The sequence below is a fragment of the Oryctolagus cuniculus genome, chromosome 4 (assembly GCF_964237555.1).
Source record: "Oryctolagus cuniculus chromosome 4, mOryCun1.1, whole genome shotgun sequence".
Classification (NCBI taxonomy): domain Eukaryota; kingdom Metazoa; phylum Chordata; class Mammalia; order Lagomorpha; family Leporidae; genus Oryctolagus; species Oryctolagus cuniculus.
This window is the reverse complement of record NC_091435.1, coordinates 134241380-134262758: the sequence shown is the minus strand read 5'-3', so window position 1 is coordinate 134262758 and position 21379 is coordinate 134241380. Positions and strand designations below refer to the sequence as shown.

The 21379-nt window shown below is 44.7% G+C and overlaps 1 long non-coding RNA gene across 1 annotated transcript in view; it reads right to left on the bottom strand.

Annotated features, from left to right (window-relative positions):
* LOC127482870 (uncharacterized) overlaps window positions 1-18885 on the bottom strand; it is a 264349-nt gene extending 245464 nt beyond the window's left edge. The window contains exon 1 of the long non-coding RNA XR_011388174.1: window positions 18747-18885. This is a non-coding gene — a long non-coding RNA (uncharacterized lncRNA). The remainder of the gene's footprint in view (window positions 1-18746) is intronic.
* Window positions 18886-21379: the final 2494 nt, after the last annotated feature.

Below are 21379 nucleotides of genomic sequence, written 5' to 3'. Positions count from 1 at the left end.
TTCCATATATGAAAGCAATGTATTATTTTTAAATTCTTGATATTACAGAAAGTTGTAAGAATAGTTGTTCTTTTAAAGTGACCTGAGTGTTCTTTCAGAGATTACACAAGAGGGCTAACTCACAGATTCATCACATTTGAAATAGGTGGTGTGTCTACCACCATACCGCCCTGAACGTGCCCAAATTCGTCCGAAATGTGTGGTGAATGTTCCACCTAAATGGCACACAGGCTGCTAATAGAAGGCTCCCTGCTCCCAGGAACCCAGTTGGGCTGCTACACCCTGAGTTCTGCAGCAGACCATTTCAAGGCAGCTTGTCACAACGTGTCCTATGGTGTCAGCTCCACCTCCAAAATATAATGTGTCCAGTGTGAGGTAGACATCACTGTAGCCAACAGGAACAAACTGTTCCTGCTAGTTTCTGTTTTCATTTGATATTTATATTATACCTAAAACCGTGTTGTTTTAAAGTTCATCATATTAATTAGGGTAGGCAAATAGTCAAGATGCTGCCAAAAAGGAAGAAGTAATTGTGAATAAATATTGCCCACATTTGTAAAAGTATGCATGTATAAAACACATAGCTACAATGCAATATTATATTTTAAACTAATATTACATATGAAACATGTAACTCAACAAATATCTAAACTTGGGTTCCCTTACAAATTTTGATTTAATTAGATAATGAAATATCTAAAATTTGAAATACAAGACCACCATTAAGGAAAGTGTCATAGTATATAAATCTTATTGCTTAGAAGAAGTTTATCATGTTACTTTGATTAAATAACAAGTTTAAGACCCTTTGATTACAGGTATCTTATGTACAAATGAGCAACCTATAAAAATTTTAAACTTCTTGAAGTTTGTTTCAATCTTTGGGTACATATGTGCATGAATGTGTACATATCTATATTTATATATATATATCTACACACAAACACACACATATGGGTTACTGTTTGAATAATTATTTAATTTAATTCACATTTATACTTCATAAGGTAATATAAATTATTTATGGCTTTACCTTAGTTAATAAATGTTTCATATTTCCAAAATAAGGTTTGTTGATACTTAAGACAACAAATTATTACAGAGAAATTTTTCCTTTGGGAAAGAAGTTAAAATTAACTTCCTATCCTCATTCCCAAGCATACCAGGCATTAAAACTTGCCTGAATTATTCTCTCAGTCTACCAACTGAATAATTGTGTGCATTTTTGCAATCTGACTAAGCAAAGATCAAAACTCATCCATATTTAATGAACTTTATTTTTCCTATCACCATTTCAATGGCTATACTATGATTTTTTCTTGAAACTTTCAGAAGAGTGAAGATATCTGATACAAAAAAATCTGAATGCATACTAAACCACTAAGAAGTTAGAAAATAGTTCTTATGGTTTTATTTTGTTAGAACGTCATCTGGGGCCAGTGCTGTGGCATAGAGGGTAAAGCTACAGTCTGCAGTGCCAGCATCCCTTATGGACACCAGTTTGAGTCCTGGCTGTTCCATTTCTAATCCAGCTCTCTGCTAATGTGCCTGAGAATGCGGCATTGGAAGATGGTCCAGGTTTTGGGCCCCTGCACCCAAAAATGCTCCTGGCCCCTGGCTTCAGCCTAGCCTAGCCCTGGTCACTGTAGCCATTTGAGGAGTGGACCAGGAGATGGAAGATTCTATGTCTCTCTCTATGTCTATCTTTCTCTCTCTCTCTCTCTGTAATTGTCTTTCAAATACATAAAATAAATCTTTTAAAAAAGCCATCTGCATTAATAACTAAATAATGGTTCTGTTAATTTCATTATATAGCAATAATAATATAGAGAATATGATAATAGGTAATGATATATTTCACTTCTCTGACTGAAACAATGGGCGAGCAATTCGTGAATTTCCAGGGGCTTTAGATATTTTTGTGTTCAGGAAACTGCATTCCCAACTAAACTAGGAATAAAATAACTTTTAGTCAGAGAACCGTGCTACAAAGGTAAGTAACAATAACTGCAAATTGGCCTTATATTAAAGAATAATGGGGGAAGGGAGTCATTCAGAGGTATTTAACTGATGGCAGTAGAAAAACACTTAAAATATAGAATTCCAAGAATGAAGGCATTTATCTGAGACAAATACATCTTAATTTTTAAAAGGATGATCAAATGTAGGGTACAAAAGCTTCAGAGTTTATAAAGATTTTCAAATTTCTCAAAAATGTGGACCCAATTGAGGTAAATAGGAAAATAGAAAGAAGTTTGGAGGGGGGTGGTAGGCAATCAACACAATTATTTTACTTTATAGGTTCAAAATAGATGAACTGCTCCCTTTAGGCCTTCTAAATCCTACAGGCTTATTAAATCTGAGATTAGAATAATTTTACCCATGTTAATTCTGTCTACAGGAAGCACAAATTATAAGACCTACCTATAGGTAGTGGTTATCCAAGGATGCCTATACCTGCCACATGAGTTTTGCTAAATGAGTACTTTATAAAATCACAAACACAACTGGTAAGGCTCTCATTCTCTCCAATTCTCTGTATCTGCTTTGACTCTACTCACCTTCCAATCTGCTATGATGTTTGTATTTATAGCATCTTTGTGGACATCAGGTTTTTAGTTTGTCATTCTGTGTGTACTCGGGTAATTATCTATATGCATGTGGTTAGGAAAATGTTCATGGAAAAATGTAGGGTATTATTCATTTTGGGATTCATAACCCAGTATTCAAGACATTTTGAGTATTTTCACTAAAACTTTGATGTGATAATAACCACCTTTCCTGAAGAAACCACCACTCAGGAACTTATTTCTCAGGGGCTCACTTCAGAAGCACTCTACTTCTGCCATCCCTTTACCCCATTTCTGTATATGTTTAAGAAAAAAAAAAGGCACTGATTGTCTTGGGCTCCATGAATAAATAAATATACAAAAGTCCTCTGGATAAATGTTTGTGTTCACCTTTAGCTAGTGTCCGGTGAGGTTTTTTTTTAAGCTGGAGGGGACCAACTAACTGTATAGTAATGTGTCTATATATTTTAAAGAATGTATTTTCTAACAATCTTCCAAGACTCAGTTTTTTGTTCTAATGATAAGTTCATTCAACCCTTCACTTCTACAGATTAGAAAGCCATAAAGTCCTTTCTAAAATTACCTTCACATAGGTAACAGTATATTGTGAATTTTGCCAAAGTGAGAAGATATTCAAGAAGAGATTTAATGAGACAATAGCATGTTATTTCATTATTTTATTACAGAGCTTCCAAATGAATTCTTGAGGACTGGCAGAAAATACATTTTTCCCCAGAGAACACGATCTAAATATTTGACTATTAATCCTGAAAAATTTAGCCCTGCCAAATTAAGTAAATGGAAATAAATTATTTGGTTTTCAAAGAGGAATCCATCTGTGAGTGGAACATCATATATAATTGCATTATGTGTGGTTAAAATTCCTCATTTTTTGCTACTTAGGAAATGACATCCGAGATAAATTTAATTGTATTCTCGTTCGGAAAATTAATCTAATTATCTAACTAGGGATTATGAGGGTGTTCACATTTTCCCAGTTATTCTCAAACTTTGAAAACCTGTTTGATCGTGATGATTTACTGTATCACTATTGAAATACACACATGGCACTCATTTTCCAAAGCCTCCCGGGTCCTCGAGGCTCCGCTGATGGCCCCAGAAGCTTTGCCAAGCAATTCCCTGGACAGCTCAAGTTTTTGCCTGAAGTGCAAGCGCTTTCAAGGAATGACAACTACAAAACTTGGCAAACGAATTATGCTTCGATGGGCGGGGTAGTGGTGGGAGGGGATGGAAAGGGGGAACCTTGAATGTCCGTCCTTTCTTCCCCAGCCCTTTTGGAAACTCCTGACATCCACCGGGTGGAAGAGTAGGTTAATGAGGCAGGAGTCTCCGGCACGGGCCCCCGGCGGCGGTTTTCAGGTGTCTGAGAGCCCGCCGCCTTCGGAGTACGTAGTGATGGAAAGGGGAGGGAGGCAGCGCGGGGCCGGCCGGTCGCGCACAATGGCCCAATTATTTGTCTAAAGTTCCATCTTCCGTGGAGCTTCTTGCATAATTCAAGCGTAATTAAGCCGACGGTGTTCCCTTTAAAGGCAGGACTTTAAGAGAGGAGGAGTCTGTTTATTTACTTTGGGCTTCGCTTGGAGAGCAGCTCCCAGATGAGCTAAAAAATAATTACAGGCAGATTTGCACCATCTGCATGGAGAATTCAAAAAGTTTGTTCTCTTACAAGTGGAAACCTTTCCAACTTTCTTCTCTACTACTCATTCCTCATCCCCAATCTGCTGTCATAGATTCTCATTCAAGGGGAGAAAAAAAATCATTCAGGACTACACTCACATACCTGTTAGTCTAAATGCCCTCCCTCAGCCTAAATTTTATTCCCCCTATTTAGCTATTATATATTCTGGTGGCCAGGAGTAGGTCTGAATCAGTCTTTCTGATCAGGTCTTATTGCCTAGCGTCTCAGAATCTCCAACAGCTTGGAGTTTGGCCCTGGAAAGTTGCCTTGCTGAGCTTGGATGCCCATTCAAGCTCAGAACAGAAACCAGCTTTGAGGTCCACCCCCCCATAGAGGGGAAGCTAGGAGTGTTTTGTTTGTTTATCTTTTTTGTGATTTTCTTATTTATGTAGCAGTAGTAAGCTGGTACAGAAATGATCAAGAGAAGTGATTAGAAATGGTGTTACCAAGACAAAGGTGCCCATTGTTGTCTCCGTCAGCTAAGCATGGAGCACAAAAGATTGCATTCAGCATCATCCAAAATTATAAATTCACACTCTAAATACAAATACATGTGCTAGTATGTATTATCTAATAAATAATACACACCCAATATATTTTGCATATATATTCTTATGTATATTCTTATGTATATGTATGCATATATATTCTTATGCATAGCATGTACCACCTAATAAAGGTACATGTATCATTTTGCATACTCATAGTACAAGTGAAAACATATGTCACTGTGCAGCAAACACATTGATGTGTATTAGATAATAAAATCATGTGTTGTGTGAACATACATCTACATTAATAGTATACCTGTGGTTAGACATTAGGGGATGTGTATTAGATATTAGGAGCAGCCTGGTAGCCACATTCCATTCTCTTTCACTTGTTGAAAAATCTGTGGCTGTTTTAAGTGGCAAGCCAGCACATAGAATCCTATCTTCCCCGAAATCTTGAGCACTAACCTTAACTTCTATGATGTTGGGGAAAAAAGTTCATATTCAAACAGTAGACGCACCAACCCTGAACCAACAGATAAAACTCCCATCTGAAGGGAGGGCTGCCACGACCTAGACCATCGGAATACTCCTCAGAAGTTTAACTTTTGCAGCTGTCAAGGGCAGGCTGAGGGTGCGCTGCTCCAACGTGGTGTGGGTAGACTTTCAGGCACGGGGCAGCCGGCCCTCGTGGGACCAGGTGGCCGGGCGCCCTTAGTGCCTGAGGGCGGAGGTTCCTGTATCTTTACCTTTCCCAGCAGCTCGCATTTTCCCGACCCCCACCGGATCTGGGCCGTTGGAAACACTTCAGGCCTGCGCAGGAGATTCTGAGGGGTGTACATAAGAACTGATATTATTTTCCTATTCTTCGATTTCCATTAGCTGGGTTCTTAATCTCAGGCTTTTCCAGACGCTTTTCTGAGCCAAAAATTCTGTTTTGCCAAACAGAAATGCTGATCACACAGAGGGACTTAACAAGATTCGTAGACTTCTAGCGAAGTTTGTGGAAAAGAATTTGGAAGGGAAGCGGACCCGTGCTGCTCTAGGAAAATTCGAAAATGGACACGCCTGCCCCCTCCCCCAGTCATCCGCCTCCACGGAGGAAACACTTTTTCTTAACCCGAACGCGCCACCTCCCCCACCTGCCCAGACTCTAAGCCATTACGATTGTGTGAGTTTTTGCGCTGCGTTGAGAACATATCCTGTTGTCTATAGAAACTTGATGGAAAGAATCAGATGAATGTGTCTAATTGGTTTAACTCGCCATCCATTCACGAAAAGAAAAGGTCCATCATTAGACTTAATTAAGTTTTTCTTTTAAGTCGCTGCCTTGAATGATCATAGAAACTGCGAAGTCCAACACCAGCATCTGCGTCATTTTAATTACCCTGTTTATTTGTTGGAGATGTGGCAAAGTTACCCAATATTTCCCCACATCCTTTCCAGCTCGTAGGGGAGCGCCGCGGGCAGGGCAGGCCAGCTTCCAACCCAAAGAGGATGAGGGAAACGTTTGGAAAATTGAGGCTGAGCTGCCTGCGCGGCTTCCAATCCCAAGCTTTTCTGCCAGGCGCGCCCCCGGGCGCAGGCTCTTCCAGGAATTTGGACCACCGCCCGAGGAACGATTTGCCATCGGATTTGTCCTCGGCAAACGCCTCACCAAACTAAAAACATAAAACAAAGGGCTCTGAAATTCGCGGATAAATGTTTTGGAAAGAGGGCTGGCGCAAAGCTTCTGCACACCTGACCATGCTCCCCTTGTACCCTGCCCACGGGGAGTCTGCACCGACTGACAAGAAAAGCGCGCTTGCCACATCCCCTCCCCAGCCGGCCAAGAACCCGAGCATCCCGCGAGCATTCAAGAGTTTCCTTGTAATTCCTACAGCTTTTCTGGTACCGGAAGCAGGAAAACTGACTTCCCTGTCGGTAGTTGGTTTGTGGTTCCCCCATCCTTCGTGCAACTCACACACACACGCAGGCATGCAATCAGAGCCTCTGTCAGAATGCTTAAAATTCATCCATCTTCATGTTAATTAAACTTTGACAATTAAGCTTTGATGCGCTGGGGCCTTAAAGCTTCCTCCCCTAGTGCTACTTAAAACCCCGGCCCTTGCTTCAACCTCTGCTATTCTCTCGAATATTTTTTTGTCTTTAAATCCTACTTCTTGATCATTGATGGAGAGGTGGTAGGAGCTTGGGTCCCTGAAATCCTTCCGTCGCAATTAGCATCTATGGATTTTGGTTTTTTGTTTGTTTGAGTTTTTTTTTTTTTTTTAGCAGCAATACCCTGATAGCGTTTCAAAATTTTGTTATGATTTTTACCGCCGTCTTTCCAATGTCGATGAATAAAGCCAATCACAAATCACCTAAACCAGACGAATGATTTTATTCTCCGAAGTCTGGCAAAGCATTTTGGATCTAAATGAAACTTAAGAATTTTATTCTGACATGAGAGAATGAGGGAATTGGAGCCAAACGCCAAGGGAAGAGCAACTCCTTCCGGAGCAAGGAGAAGAGTAAGCGATGGGTCTGTTAGGTGCCATTACTTGGGCACAGCTCTGCGCTGAAGGGACCGAAAGTATGTGAATCGCTCTGTCGGCTTGGGCTTAGCTAGGACCTGAAGGGTCAGCCCCGGCCACCTGGGTCAAGCCTCCAGGGACTTGGCGTTCCGGCCAGACTTCCAAGAAGTGCGATAGGCAGAGCCCTCCCGAAGTGGGAGATCCAGGTCCGAAGAGTGTGTACGGATCTGGAAGCTGTGCGAAGCCTCCTTTGGGCATCCTTCGCAGCACCCCATCACCTGCTAGCTACTCTATGAATTTCACCCCACCTAGTCCCAGTTCGGTCGTGTGGGTGGAAGTCACTGGGGCTTTTGGAGAAAGAGAGAGAGTCGGAGCCTGACCAAACCCGTCTGAAAGTCGGGGCCCCGCCTTCCCCGCTGCCCCGCCCCGGTGCTAGCAGAGCGCTCCGCACTGGTGCGGGAAGACCTAGAGGGGAAAGGGGGCTGGCGAGACGTAGGTGGAATTTCAAGTTTCAGCCGTAAGAGAAACGCGGGCCTCTGGGGAACGCCCTGGAGGCTGATTCCTTGGGGAGCTTCTGTAGGGGCGCGGGAGTGCGCCCTCGACCCTGCGGCTGAGGAAAAACACTGCCTGTCACCCAACAAGACTCGCCAACTTTTCCAAGACAGACAGCTGAGGAGCACAAAAAACATCCTCTGTTAAACGAGATCATTCCTGCTTTGGGTTTTATTTCGATTTGCAGCCTCCTATTATTTTATCCTGTGCCGCTGTTCTCCCCACCCCCATTACTGGCAAGAGGGGTGGGTGGGGGTCTTTCTCCCGTCGCCCCTCCCTTCCCCCCCCACCCCGGGTTCTGACATTTTTTTACACCGCGCTTTGTTGCTTCAACCAAAAAAAAAAGTGTCTGGAGAGTTCGGGCTGATGAAGAGGAGGCAGAAAAAGAAGGCCTGGCGGTCTGGGGGCGGCCATGCGTGCAGCCGGCCCCGGTATTTTTTTGTGCACAGAGTTGGCGCCGGGGCAGCGCCCGGGTCCTCAGCCCAGGCCGGACAAAGGGCGGCCGGACAGCTGCGGCCGCTACAAAGGAGCCCCTCGGCTGCGGCGCTGTTTACTTAGTGTCGGGCCTGACCCCGGGGCGGCTCGCGGCCGCTGCAGACGCTGATTCCACCCTGGGAACCGGCTTTCTCCCTTCCGTCGGCCGTGCAGGCCCGCGCGTGTTTGCAAACAACTTAATTGACTTCTCGAATATTCATCCGCTGACGTTGGCTTTGGGAAAATGGAAGGGGCAACGAGCAGGGCAAAGGCCCGTGCCCTCTAGAGCGCCGGCTCTCCGCACGCACGCAGGTCCGGGCCAGCCTGGAGGATCTTCTCGTCTTTCCGCAGGAAGCGGACAGTCTCCTCCTTGTGAAAATTTATTGTTTTAATTTCCCGGCCACAAGCAAGGTCTGGAAGCAGCCCCAAAGCAGCCGCGCGAGCCTGCGGGGGCGGCCGACGCCCACGCTGGCACGCAAACACTTGGCGAGGCCACGGAATTGTCTGGCCACGTGGAGTACACGCTCGCTGAGAGGCTGCTGCCAGACGGCTACTTTCCTTGCCTCTTCACTGACTTGAGAATCCTGATCCCTAGCTTCTCAATTTGACTTTAAAAATAAATAAATAAAAGAGTAACAGTTACTAGATCGCCATATTACCAGCCAGAAGTGGTGAGATTAAAATAAAAATATTAAAAAAAAAAAAAAACTTTGCCCTGGATGTGGAAGTGAGTCTTTCTTTCCAGAGTACCTAGAAACCAGAGTTTGTTTCTTAGACGTGCAAGGAGATGCTTCCCCGCTCTCCAGGAATGTGTCCCCCTTTTGGGGCCTCTCTCTTGGAAGAACTTCCAGGAGCCCACATCTGCGAAGACCACTCTTGGGACTGTCCCCAGGTTCCCACCACTACCACCAAGGGTGCCCCCAGCCTTGCCAGTCCACTCCTGGGCCCGGAGCACTGCTGGGCAGTCTTTAATATTGTCCCAAGCTTAATTTGGTCTGGCGAAAAGACAGCCTAAGACCACTGCTTCTCCCCAGATTTCCGTGGATCTCCCTTTTCCTAAGTGTCCCTACAGACTTGAGGTGAGGGGTGGGGCTTCCCGGGAACTCCTTCTTATAAGTAGGGCCGGGCCACGCCATCACTGAGAACGCTGGAGAAGATGGTTGGGAAACCTGACTGGGGCAGAGGAAGCCGAGCTCTGGGCGCCCCCAGCCCCTCTTTTATCCCCTTCACGACATTGTTCGAAATGGTGGTGTAGTTCAGATATGACGAGGCCAGCGCCTCCCTTGAAATGGAAACAGAAGACTGAATAAAGAAGAAAAAAGTACTTTGTAGTCTGCATCGTCCATCTTTAATTCAGAGACGCATCTATACTCCAGGGAGCGCTGCCTTTGATCTCTTTGATTTTTTTACACCAGATCTGTTATGGACTAAAATTCCTAGGTTTTCCATAGAAACATCTCCATTCCCTCGGGATATTGATGTTTTCTTCTTCCTGGGGGTTATGATATGGTAAATCAGATTCAGAAAAGAAGGGACAATGCCAGCATTCATAGGCTTGGGGTGGGGTTTCTCTCAGCCTTACCCCTCCTTCTCACTCATATTCTCTCTTCTCTTCCTCCCTCTCATTCATTCAAATATTCTCTCTCTCCCTCTCTCCCTCTCTCTCCCTCTCCCTCTCTCCTTCTCTCTCCCTCTCTCCCTCTCTCCCTCTCTCTGTCTCCCCACCGCCACCACCCTCTTTTCCTCCTTTCTTTTCCAGTCTCATTTTCTCCCCGTTGTTCTCGGGGAACAGAAATAGGGTTTGCTGATTCTGGTCTCTTCAAGCCCTTTCAAGCGCCTTCAACTTTGGCGGCGGCAGCAGCAGGTTGCGTTGCCATGGCGACGTTACTGTATGGCGGCGGCGGTGGCCGCAGCTCGAATCCCCCAAACAATACCCCGCCAAGTGCAGGTTTCTCGCCCTTTTCCGTGCACTTTTCCCTTCTAATAGGGCTAGTGGCCTCAAATGGGCGATGCATCTTGACACGACAACAATCCTTACCCCTCCTCTCTTTCCCCCCTCCCTTGCTTTTCCTTCCTCCCGCCTCGTCTTTGATCTATTAAAAATCAAAAGAACAAAGTCACAGAGGAAAGTTGGGTTTTGTTGTGACTGCCACTGCACAAAATGGGGCTCTTCAAACAGAGTGCTGGAGAACCGAGGTCTGACAATGCTGATCCAGGATTGGTTGTAGCTACAGGTCAAATTGGACAGCTCTATACAAGAAGACGCAAATTATAACCAGGCCTGCCAAGGGGCAGCAAGCGTCTCCCTCCCAAACCGAGCAGTTTGGAGTTTCTGGTGGTCAGAGTTGCCTCCAGTCAAGCTCCAAGTGCAAGTTGCACGAGGTAGGGTTCTGATGAAGCCTGCAGGTGAGGAACCACACGGATCCAGAGCTAGAATGCCTGCTCAGGCTTAAGTCGTTTTACAGAGTCCAAGGGTGACACTGGATCCTACCCCGTTCTGGCGAGGCCTCACTCACCACCACAGTACTTGGCACACAGCAGGTGATCGCTGGTGGTTGCTGCTTCAGCTGCGCTGCCAAACCCTCCGCTAGGGGGCAAGAGCGGGGGTTTACCCAGCCTGGAGGCAGTGGTTCATACCTATCAATCAAGCCAGAAGGAACAGCCACACTTTGCATTAAAGGATGTTACAAGGTTGGGGAAAATGCCTAAGTAAACAGCTAATAAATTCAACTACCTTTTTCCAATGTGACAGTAACATTAGTATTTTCATTATGGTCAGATGTCATTTACCACAATATATACTCCATGTGAGACCAATTCTTACCCAAAATATATCTGAGACATTTTCCCAAAACCAACAATATTGTATAAGGTCCTCAACCTTTAGAGACTCAGAAGATGTCTTTAGAAAATGTCCTTTTAAATACAACAGCAATAGTCACTGAACAGGATATGTCTGGCACTAATATAAAGATAATTCTTTTAGAGACCCATTTTGTGCCATTCAATGTTCTATTTGGAAAACTCAGGTTCGTATCATATTTGCCTCAAGTTCAGATTAGTTAGAAATAGATTTTTGTTTCAAAAATTTACTCAATTTGTATTCATCATTAAGTTTCTAATTCATTTAGTAGCCTCCCCATTTGCCATATTAAAATAGCCTTGAACAAAAGTTCCTATTTGATCTAAAATAGAAAATAATAGAAAGAGGTTGTAAAGTAAAAGAAAGGAAAGCAAAATCAACCTGACAAACCTTAAAAATTTGGACAATTTGGTTGCTTTTATAATGTAAAGATAACAAAGGTTACAGCACATGATAGCAGAAAGACACATGGCAAGATGAAATATAAATATTTCTTTCCAAACCAGGGAGAAAAGCTATGTGTTAGAAAATTCTGGCTGTTTTTAATAATAGCATTGTAAGAAATATTTTAATGCAGTTGTGCTTTTCCTAATACATATTACAACAGCATAATTGCATGAGGTATGAAGAGAGAAGAGGAAAAATCTAGTATGTGGAATTGTTGAGAGGGATTTGTGAACTTGGAAAAGTGATTCGAACCCTTGAAAAGATCTCAGAACCTTAATCCCTGTTCCTAATCACCAAAGTCAGGTACCTACCAAAAATGACATTGAAAGTTGTTGACACAATCATTTGGGATACAAAAGTGTTTATGTGTTGGCTTAAGTGGTCAGGATTTGGGATGTATACTTTCAAGTAAACTCATTTAAAAATTGACTTTGTCTAGCAAAAGGACTGCTTTTAGTATGTGTTCTCTCTCTGGATATGAGTGCCCTAGGCACCACACATGCACACTGGGAAAGTTCAATCTGAGGAACCTGACACTTTCATTCCTATGTTTGTCTGTTTATATGCATTTACTCTTGCAGTTTTATTCACTAGACAACTGAAAATGGAAAATGTGAACTAGTCAAAAGTTTCTGGGCCACATTTTAGCCCTCGGGGTTATCTGAAGGAAGAGATATGTGAGGCTTCCACATGGAAAGGGGCAGGAAGCAACCATAGTAACCACTACCTAGGCTAGAAAAGGTAGATTTGTGGGGCCTGATTTCTCCTGTCCATTTAGAATAAAGCCAAAACAGAGCAGGCAGAGTAGACAGCAAACTCTCTCTCTCTCTCTCTCTCTCTCTCTCTCTCTCTCTCTCTCTCCCCTCTCTCTCTTTCATACACACACACACACACACACACACACACCCTAATACTCATGAACACTAAACCTATCCAGAGTGACCAGCAATTTTGGTGACCCAAAGTCCAGCTGCCTCTCATAATTCCTAACACCATTAAAAATAGTGAGCACAGACTTAGGAAAAGCTTTCTTTCCTCCTCCTTTTCTCTCTGAGGTTAAGGAGAAGCCTTAAACTCAGAAATGATTTGGTCAGTTTCTATCTGAGTAATTAAACCTTCCATACTTTCAAAGCGTCTGCTTGTTTGGGCAGTTTTCAAGGTACTGTTCTAGGCAGTGTTCAAGGCACTAAGCTAGCGTGATTCTCTCAAATTTCTGGAGTTCTTTGGGGCTTGTTATGTGTCTAAATTGCACCGTTGGATGGTTCCTCTGTTGGCATTGCTTGGATGGCCTCAGCATGTGGTCCCAGAGCAGCAGCTTCAGCATCACCTGGGAACTTATTAGAAATACAAAATCTCAGAAACTCTGGGGATGGGACCCAGCCATCTCTGGTTATGTTCGATTTGTTTTGCTTGCTTTTAACAGACTTTTGGTGATGTTGAAACTTATTAAGTAAAAGAATCAGTAGATTGAAGGATCCCCAACTCACCCTGCTGGTGGAAATTTTAGACTCAGGAGTTTGTGTTCCTGAAGCCTGGAGACAAATCTGGAAGAAGAGATAAGGAGAAGCTCTCTGCAACTGCGGGCTGGGATCATAGCAGCCAAGTAAGAGTACCAGCTTATGAACCCCTGTGGGTGAAAAAAAAAAAAAGTGGAGGGGAGGTAGCCATGTTCTCTTCTCCAAAGAGAAGTCCAGAATTGGGGAAGGAGGCGATGCTAATGCTCGGATATACAGGGAAGGAAGAAGAGTCAGAGGGAAAGGCATTTGAGGACTAGGTTGTCCAAAACAGGGAGAGGAGCTCCAGAACCATCCAGAGGAAGGCAGATAGGGCATGGCATATGTGTCTCAGTGAGAACAGGAGTCTGGGACTGGGGGCCCTGAGGGAGAATGTAAATCTAGTGTATGTGAATGCTGGGGCAAAGGAATACCAGGAGTTCCGTGAGAAGTATGAAGGCAGGGGGAGGCAGGATGGGTGTGAGGGTGTGAGAAGGCGAGGAAGTCTGTGGTGCATGGGAATGTGAAAGGGTGGGAGGCTGAAGAAGTAGGGGGTGGAAAAGGGGATGAGAGGAGTGAGGGAAGTGAAGAGGAATCCGTGGGGTTCTGTAGGAGTGGAGGATGAGCAGCAGGAGAGAGAGAGGCAGGTGTTGTGAAGGACTGAGAGGAATGGAGAAGATGAGGGGATGTGAAGCTGTACTAGGGAGTGGGAGAAGGTGACGGGAGGGGAGAGAGCGAGCTCAGAGGTTCTCTCACACTGTTGCAGAGAGGCGGTAAAGGCAAAGCAAACAGGGATCTGCTGTGTTTGAGCAGAAGAGCAGGAGCCTAGAAAACCCTACTTAAAGCTCCTTGCTCCCCACCAGCCTGCTTTCAGATAAACCAGACTGAGCCCCCAGCCCTCCTCGAGGTACCTGCCAAGCTCTCACTCCCTGTGGGGATCAACTTCGCAGAGTGACTGATTAGTGCAGGCACCTGGCTATGCCCTGTTGGCAAATTAAGGGGCTCCTGAAATGTCAGGTAGAGTTGTGGTTCTTACACCTCTCAAGAGCCCTTGGCCCTGCACTGTTCCCTCCCCCTTCCTTAACTCTGGATTAATAATTTTTCACAAAAAGGGATTAAGATTGGGGCCCATACATCACAAAGTCTGAGATATTCCAAGACTGTCAGTAGGAACAGTTTCTACGCACGGAAATAATAAATTTCACTTCCTGGATGATGCTTGGCCAGGAATCCAATCCAAATGCCCTCTAGAATCTAATCCCTGGACAGTATTGCCCCAGCCTCTGCATTCTGTTTGCCAGGAGCAGGTAATTAGGGCCTGATAGTGGATGCAATAGGCATTGGAAATCAGAGCACAGCTTATTTGGTCAGAGATTGTGAATGAAAACAGAGGTGAGATGAGCTCTCTGTCTCAGCACCTAGAAAACCAACTGTCATCATCCATCAGTGGATGGCTGTTCTCAGACCCCCAATTCTATACGTGCTAGCTATTCATGTGCATAAACACAGCACTTCTCAGTGGCATATCTGGGCTAGTCCAACTCAAATTCAGTAACTGATAGTTAAATTCACATGCCTCCAAACCATTTCAAGGTTTTCGTGTAGAATTCACTAGTATACAGGTGTTGAGGATTATTAGAACACTATAATCTGTGTCTACAGAAATTAGAGGGAAACTACTTTTGAGAAAATAGAATGGGAGTGAGGTCTAGGCTGCCCTGTCCCATTACTCCAAGTCCTGAAATCTAACTCTATGTCTTCACTTCAATTTTACCATGGAGTAAAATATAAAAACTTTACAGATTATACAGGAATATTTTATAATCAAGATAGTAAGAAAATTATTATTAAAGAGGCTAACATACTGTATAGCATCATCTAACAGATTTTGTAGTTTCTGTGTCTTGTAAATACAATCACTTTACCTTTTAGGAACATTAGTTTTATATGCAAATGAATTTTCAGCAGAGTCAACTTCTATATCAGTTACCTTAATTTTCCAAATATGTCTATAAATTTGTGCTTTTGCCCTTTCTTCTTTTTTCTTCTGAGGAAAATACATTACTGTCAATGTTCACTTATTTCCAAAAAATGATTAAAACAGTTTCCTAGTTTCTTCCCCATTAAAGTTGGATTATTTATTTGAATAAAAACAGTTCTCGTAATTGTTCTGTGTATTCATTTGTATCAATAAATTACTAAATGAATAATGGTATTTTAGCTTTGGCTAGAAATATGTACAAATTCCAGAAGTCTGTCAGCAATTCATGGAACTGATCATCTCTCACCTTCAATTTGAGTGACTGATTGAATAAATAAATGAATTAACTAAGTATTTGAACTGTTGATGGCTAGGCTGTACATGAAATTCATTTTATATAATTTGGAGATGTTTTTCTAACTTGATATGGTTTATTAAAATTATTTCAAACTAAGAAAATCTGGAAATTTCTTGAATTCATAGGCTGATTTTTAGAACAATTAGATTTAAACTTAAGTTACTTGTGTTGATTGCCATGAACTGTGGATTCCAGGTCCTGGTTCACCCATAACCCTGAACAAATTTTATCCATCACAAGCACAGCTACAAGAAAGGGCTTGAAACACATTGCTGCCTTATTTTCTCCGTATCGCTTTAGAATATATCAGAGTAGAGCCTTGAAGAATCTTTCCTGTATCTTTGATTTCTAAATTCTCTAAAAGATCAGGAAGGAATGGTGGAAATGGGGAGTGGGAGAGAGAGAAAGAGAGACCCACATTTTCCTTTAAAACAATTTTTAAAAGCAGTTAATATGATTATACACTTAATAAAATGGACAAATAACCTTCCTGATAACTCAAATCCAATTTCTATGCATATTTAGTTGCTTGCATTTCTACATTTAAAGCCAAAACACACAAGCTACTACCCATGCTGTCTTCCACCATACACACACACAAAAAAACAGTTTTTAAGTGGTTCGGACCTGCTGCATTTTAATTAAACAATAAGGGTGAACTAACAACTCTGATCCATTGGCTAAGAAATTGTTGTGGAGGATTATTGGGAAATGGAAGTGGGCTCCTTAATTTTCTTCTCTATCACTTAGGTTTACCATTGTCTCCTGATACCTGTTCTTAAATGTTGGGTTTTGTTGTTTTTGCATTTTACTATTGTTGTTTTTACCTTTCTGCTACATTTGTGCTGCACCTAAATTTGATAGAAAACCTTGCTTTTCTTAAACAAACATTCCTAATCTGAACACATCACCCAAGAAAAAGAAGGTAAATGCTGCCCAGAAAGTAAAAGCCAGGGCTTCCAATGGAGAACTGGTGACCCACCCTCTTCACTACCTGATGTCTGTTAAAAGAAACCCGCGAAAGACCTTGCTGGCTCTCACGCGTTCAAGTCTGCATTCCCAGGCTGGGGCAGGAGTTGGTGCTGCCCTGGTCAGCTGTGTCCCCTTGAGATGAAGGAGGTAAACACTCCTCTCTCCCAAAAGACACTCTCTAAGGAAATACTGAAAGGCCCTTGTTTTTCTTCGTTTTTGTTCCGGTCTCCGCAGTCCTATATGCCCTGGAAATTGAACCCTGGAAATTGGTGAGGTTTTGTCATTTTGCCAGTAATGAGAGGAATGTGGAAAATTCTGAACCCAGCTAGGAAACACAGCAAAGGAAAGTTCTTTTTTTTTTTTTTCTATGTCAAAGTTCAGGGAAAGGCAACTCATTCCTTCAAATCATTTCATGTCTGCAGTGTGCGGTTTTAAAAAGAGGGTATGAAACAAGTTTAGACTTCTATGTGTTTTCCTCCTCTTCCATAAGTATTTGGATTTTTTGAAGGAAACTATTCAGAACCATCAAGCTAGGGAATCAGCAAAGCATCCCAAAAGTCCCAAGAGGTTTCCAGGGCACTGAGAACCTGCTGACTGGCCCCCAGAAGCAGTCAGTCCTCTGGGAGTTTCAGCCTCGCATCCCAAACCTTTCCGTTGCCAATTATGATAAGCATTAGTCTCTCACACTTTGCTCCACCCTTCCTTTACCTTCACCCACCCCCATCTTCGTGCAAAAGTCATCTACAAGGGAACCACACTCATGCGCCCAACTGATGAAACAAGAAACTGCTGACTCCCACAAACGTAAACTTTCTTTCACTATCAGTTTTGTTTTTCATCATCTTACCCACTTTTTAGGAAGAAAAAAAGGCCAGAGAGAGATGTGTATCTCACATCTAAATGGTCTCCTATTTAACCAGCAACTAGCAATCATCCGACATTAATTTATACGGTTTGTACAAATACCTAAGCTATTTAAAAGGCTGCTCCGGGTCGTGTGTGGCAGGGAACATCTATCTGGTGAATAGGCAGTGTCACACGGTAGCATGCTCCCTTGTCAAGGCCGATTGTGTTTTAGGCAAACATTTGCGCAAACATAAAGGCAAAGGTCAAGGACTGTTCAGTCCCAGTATGTGCTAATTCACCTAGCGAACCAATGGGGCAAAAGTTGCATTTTATATGCTCGCCCCGCCAGACCCAGGCGCTGGAGTCGCTCCTGCTCCAGAGCAAAATCGCCTCGGACCGATTCCCTAGTCAATTTCTCGCGGCTTCTTCCACTGGCAAAGACGTGTTTGCCGCAACTGGATCATCTCTGCCCAGTCTGGCGCTAGGCGTGTTATTTCCACATTTCTAGGTAGAGGAGAGCTAATAATCATAACTATAAAACTTGGCTTGCAGCAGACTTTTGCAGGTCGTTGTTTTAAGTAATTAAATGTAAGACCACTCGCCCAATAAACAGCAGACCAAAAAATATTACTCAAACGTAAGAACCGAGTCCTAAAGTCGCAGGTTAGTGACAGGAAAGTGCATACTACAGCGCATTTATAGCGCACGTCTTTGCAAATGCGTGTTTGCGCTCACTGGGAGCCGCAGTTTGAGTTCCTCTGGGGCCACTTTCCCTGCTCTCTGCGAACACAAGACACCGCTTTCCGGTAAAATACGTCTCCCGCCCTAACGTGTCTACACTATCTCCCACAGATCACGCCTGGTTATTTTCTCAGCCCTCGGGGGAAAAAAAAAAAACAACACAAACGATTTCGAGTGGATGTCAACTTGAGCAACACGGAAGCTGAATTTTTGGGGGGTTAAACAAACGCGCGCAAGCTCCAACCCATAGGGTTTGCTTTGCATCAATAATCATCTGGCGAGAACCAATGGCTGAGTTTTTCCAAATCGTCCATTCGAGGGAAGAGTTTTTTCCCCTGTTAAACCTGTGAGTCGCAGCTGTGCGCGTCCACAACCAAGCCGTTTACACGTGCAAAATTCATTCCTGAGAGTCCAGCGAGCCACGGGCTCAGCTGCGGCGCGGCGCCGCTCAGCGCTCGCCTGGGGCGAGAGAGTCCACGACTTGTTGCCTCTGTGGCCCGGGCGCGGCTGTGCCAACCGCGGCCACTCACGGCTTGCGGGCCTCGGGCACGGTACTGTCGGGGTTCGAGGAGAAAACACCTCCCCGTACAACGCTCGCCAAGCCAAAGTCGCAGAAGGCAGTCGCTCCGGGAGGTAGCTTGGAGTCACTTTCCCGTCTCTAAAAACAACAGGAAAACTCTTCCCAAAGTGCATTTTCACTGAGTTCCAAAACCAAAGAGAAAACAGAAGAAAACGTAACTTACCCCGACCTGCCACAATACTACATTTGAGAATCCTTTTAACACTTTGTTTCTTCCTTTAGTGCTGCAGCCTTTTCTTCCCTCTTGTCAGAAAACAACTATCAAACTAGCTGCGGCTACAGAAAAAGAAGAGAAAAAAAATTCTAAAACAGAAAGAAAATAAAACCTGTTTCGCCCTTCTCGTATCTCGCCATCTAGAATCTGCCTCAGATACTTCTTACTTCTTTCTTTACCAAAATTCTCTAAACACCACCTGGGCAGCTTCACAGGCACAAAGTTTGTGTGGTTTGTGTGAGCAAGTGCGCTAGTGTGTGTGTGACCGTGTGTGTGTGCGGGTGTGGAGAGTTAGTTGCTTTTTAAAAGACATCGTTGTCCTTCAGAGTCATAAAAGTGTGGCCCCCATCTTCGGGCGTGGGGATTTTACATGCACCTCTCATTTCAGTTAACTTTTTTCGAGCTGAGAAAAGCTGCTAGCTTACTTTCGGGAGACTTTGCTCGTTATTCATCTGTTTAGCCGCCTCAGAGGCACAAAAGCGGATCCGCGGCGTTATGAAAAATGGCCTGGGCGCGTAGAATGTCACAGTGGTCGGCGTATTATTTTAGCCTTCTTAAAAAAAAAAAAAAAAAAAAAAACTCAGGGAAAGTTTGCTTTTGATGAATTCAATAAAAGCAAAGCTGCAACGGAAGAGATTTTCAGCTAAAATCATACAGCATGGGGCAGAGCTTAAAACAGCCAGATGGCCAAAGGTAGAGGGACCCTCTCTGTTTCAAAACCCAGATCCAGAATTCCGCCCACTGAGCCTCTTAGTTTATTTAATCCCGCGTGTATTTTTCCCCCCAATTGATTTCCCCGCTCTTCCCCTCACCCCACCCCCCCACTTCACTTTGGGGCTTCCATCCCGCTTCCCCACCCCGGGAGACGCTGGTGAGATCCCGTTTTGGAAATTGCAGAAGTCACGTTTCGATTGTAGAGTTAAACTTTGTAGCTAACTCCGGGGCGGGAGGCGGCGCATCCCACGACACCATCGGGTCCTAGGTTCAAATTCAGCTTCTGGGGCGGCCGAGGCTTTTGAATTTACAAGCACAAATACTCTTGGTGTTCAACCCAAGCAATCTTCCTCCTACCACTGCAAACACCCTTGGAAACCAGAAGGGTTTGGGTCACCTTTCCACCTTGTGCCCTCGCGGATCCCCTCTCCATCCCCACCCCGCCACCACAACCGCAAAGCGGCGAAGTTATCGGCTCTTTCCGGCTCTGCAACTTTATTATGGGCAAACCGGGTCACACACAAAGAGGCTCCCCTGACTTTGGAATGGAGGGGTGGGAAATTAATGTACACCCTATTTGAGGATGTTTGTGGTGTCAGATGCTGAACAAGCAGGAAAAACAGGAGGGTGCCACGAGGTGGAGGTATTGAAGGTGTACTTTGCAAGTTCGATGGAAGGCTGGACTCAGCCCTGGGGCCCTTCCCGGGTAGGTGGACGGGGGCGTCCCCAGCCTCGCGGGATCCCATCCTTTAGCGCCAGGCCTGACTGGATGTAGGTGTATGGGTTTGACTGCCACCTCCAGCTCCCCTCGCCCTCGATGGACCTCTGCCTTGACTGCAACTCCCTACACGGACGAACTAGGCTCCACACAACGGCCAGTCGCGTGGGGGTGGGGCAGAGAGGTCGGGAGAGCGAGGGGTTAGCCCAGGGAACGTCCTGGCTGCCAGAAACCTGCTGCGAAGGGAGGGGAGGCAACAGCTGATCCGGGTTTTCTGAACCCCAGCCGCCTCACCGCGGGGCTGGCAGGAAAGAAGAGCCCTGGCCGTGCGCTTCTCCTAGTCCCTGCCCCGCTGCTTCAAGACTGAGCAAAATCTTTGATCGCTTTTCTAACCCTCTGTTTTTCCATCTGGAAAATGGGTACAAAAGTAGACTCTGTTTCAAATGGAGGGTTTTTTGTTGTGGTGGTTTGTTTACTTGCTTGTTTTAAGTAAAACTACGGGGGCAAAGCGCCTCAAGAAAGGGCACAGTATTCCACGATAGGTCGTGTCGCTGTTATTGTTTCGTTCCAAATGCTGACAGGTTTTGCCGCTATGGTACCACCAAACACAAGCTCCTAACGAGCCGTTTCCTGCACCTACCCCCTCATCTTTTGGCTCTGAAGATCCTAAAGTGTCCAGGCTCGGACCCCAGGAACCCTACAAGACCTGCACCACTCTGGGATCGAACTCACAGGCTGGGAGGGCTCTCCTTGACCGCATCACTCGGTCCCAGTCGGGCCCTTGGACATGCCTCTCCTTTCCCTGCGCGGGACTTCACAACGCTTTCGAAGGCCCGAGGTATCCCTAGGCTGGTCGGACAAAGATGCCCAGGCACTAGAAGAAGCCCCCAAAGCTAGGCTGGAGAAGACCTTCCGAAAAAGGCGAGATGTACACATTTGTAGTATGAGGAATCAAAGTACATAATTTCAGAGCGGGAAGCCAACCAAGGGCGCCAGGCTGCTGAGCGCACCTAATTGCGCGCCCGTGCCCTCAACCTTGGCCCACCCTGGCTTCCCGCGCTGGGGCGCTTCAGCAGAGGATGCCGGGAGGAAATCTCTTTTCCGCTGGGGGGAGCAGCGCGGATGGGGTGGAGATGGTCATTGCAACTGT